Source organism: Elephantulus edwardii, unplaced genomic scaffold (assembly GCF_000299155.1).
Source record: "Elephantulus edwardii isolate Elephantulus edwardi_28Jun2011 unplaced genomic scaffold, EleEdw1.0 scaffold00040, whole genome shotgun sequence".
Lineage (NCBI taxonomy): Eukaryota > Metazoa > Chordata > Mammalia > Macroscelidea > Macroscelididae > Elephantulus > Elephantulus edwardii.
Window position 1 is genome coordinate 19523038 of NW_006399790.1, and position 2928 is coordinate 19525965.

Consider the following 2928-nt stretch of genomic DNA (forward strand, 5'->3'; position numbering starts at 1 on the left):
GCTGTCTCTACCACTACGGCAGTGTAGTAGGATTTGAAATCAGGGAGTGAGATACCTCCTACCGTTCTTCTATTCTTAAGGAGTGCTTTGCTTATTCGGTGCTTTTTTTTATTCCATACGAAATGTGTAAATTGCTTTTGGTAGTATTGCCATTTTCACAACATTGAGTCTTCCTATCCATGAGCAAGGGATATTCTTCCACTTTTCAAGATCTCTTTTTTTATCTTGTAGTAATGTTTTGTAATTTTCTTGGAAAAGGTCCTTTGTACTTCTGGTTAAATTTATTCCCAAGTATTTAATCTTGTGATCAGCTATTGTGAAAGGTATTGTTTCTCTTAGTTCTGGCTCTGTATTCTTTTTGTCGCTGTAGAGAAATCCAACTGATTTTTGTATGTTGATCTTGTATCCTGCTAGTTTGCTGAATTGGTCAACTATGTCCAATAGTCTTCTTGAACCATGTGCCTTTGGGATTGCAGCACAGCTTCTTAACACTAGGCCATCAGAGCCCTATAATGTAATAATTATATAATTGTAATTAAAGAAAAGAAAATATATTTGGATGGTTAAATGGAAAAGTCTTTTTTAACCCAGATCATAATTTTTAAAAGTTTAAAATAGTTCTAGTTGTGCAGTGGGGAAGGAGCTGCACTGCCACTCAAATGCAGGTGGTTTGAAATCAAATCAGGTGCTCTACAGGAGGAAAAACTGGCAACTTTCTCTCATGTGATTTAGAACTTCTAAAAACCTGCTGTAGCATGAGCTATGAGTTGGTTCTAATCCATTTATTTTATTCTTCTTATTTTCTTAATTCTTGTCACTAAAATAGGAGGATTATATTATACGGATGGTGCTGTGATGATTAAACATTCTGCTACTAATCAAAATATAAAAAATCTGAACCCATCTAGCTACTTCTGCAAGAGAATGATGTGGTTGTCGGCGTCTGTAAAGACTAAAGCCTAGAAAATACTATGAGACAGTTTTACTCTGTCATATAAAGTCACTATGGAAGCTTTGGTGGCCTAGTGGGTAAGGAGTTGTACAGCTAAACCTAAGGCGGGTGGTTCTAACAGCTGCTCCAGGGAAGAAAAATGGGCAGTCTCCTCTGGTGTTAACTTGGTAGAAAGCCAACTATGTGTCAATTCCTACTTGTTGGAAATTAACAACAACAACATGAGAGGAGCTGACTGAAGAGTACACAATAGTGAGGGAGCCCTAACACCAGTCCTGATAAAGCTTTGCCAGAGGAAGTCATGAACAGAGGGTAATTAAACACAATTCTCACCATCTCCCTATTAGCTATTAGAAAGCCTGTCAGTATGCAGGATCCCTACTGTTAGCATCAAATGGGAATAAATTTGAGGAACTACATAAAGCTTGAAGGAATTTTTCAACATTGAAGAAAATATACACACAGATACCTGTTATTATGCTATGTCATTATTTTAATAAATTATAACTATGATCATCAAAAAATCAAAAAATGACATAAAATCATAATGCATTAAGTTTATTTAAAGTGTATATCTATAAAAATGAAATTCAACCCATGTTTCTGAGAGAAATGTTAGTTAAATATGAACATTTTATCACTTTTTCCTTTTTTAAAGTAATTATTAATTTCAATGAAAAGTTATAGAGACTTTGGATTTCTATTCATTCATTGTTGCACTTTTCTCCCCTCCCAACCGTCCCCCCTAGTACACTACACTCTTGGAAAAGTAAAAGAAAAATTCTTTCATTGTTTTACATTCCCTCCCCCCAGGTCCACTCCACTATGCAGCCTTTGCTCTGGACTCCTGTCATGACAATAAATACCTAATCACATATCCCTTTTAAACACTTCTCACCTTCATCTGTTTCAATTCCATAAACATTACTGAACCCATAATCTCACCCCAGTCAGAATAGCAAGATTTAACAGAACAGCAAGCAACAAATGCTGGTGAGGTTGTGGAGAAACTGGAACCCTTATTCACTGTTGGTGGGAGTGCAACCACTGTGGAAGGCCATATGGCACTTTCTTAAAAAGTTGCAAATAGAGATACCATTTGACCCAGCAATTCCACTGCTGGGAATATATCCCAAAGAGACCATAACTGACATCCAGGCAGATATATGCACATCCACCCATGTTTATCGCAGCTCTGTTCCCAATAGCAAGGAGTTGGAAACAACCCAGGTGCCCATCAACAAACGAATGGATAGAGAAGCCCTGGTATATTCACACAATGGGATACTACGCTGCATTGAAAAACAAGGAACTCATGTAATATTATTCAAAATGGGTGACTCTGGAGGACACTATGCTTAGTGAAGTATCTGTCACAAAAGGACAAATACTGGATGGTGCCACTGTTGTAAAACAGGTCTTTTTCCCTTTAAAAAAAAACACAACAAACACAAACTTTACTGCCTTGTATTAATAGTTGAACTATGATGGCACTACTGACTAAGCAGTAGACTAAAAAGTCAGCTTTTCAAATCCATCAGTCACTCTGTTAGAAAGGTATGGCAGTTTTCCTCTGTAAAGTCATAACTCTGGAAATCCTTTTAGAGAGTTCTACTTTATCTTACTTAATAGGGTTCCTATGAGTTGGAACAAACTCAACATTAGTGCGGTGTTTGCTTTGTATTAGTAACAAAATTGAGGGCCAATTGGCAGCATCATGATAGACGGTGAAGTGATTGAGAATGTTTACAGCTTTAATTTGCTTGTCTTCACAATCAACACTCTTGGCACCGGCAGCCAGGAAATTAAAAGACTAATTGCATTGGCAAAGTCTGCTGTCAGAGACCACTCCAAGGTACTGAGGAACAACAATGTCAGTCTGGAGAATAAGTTACGCCTGATCCAGGCCATAGTCTTTGCAATTACTTGCTATGGATCAGAAAGCTGGATAATGACTAGGGATTATAGAAGAAGAA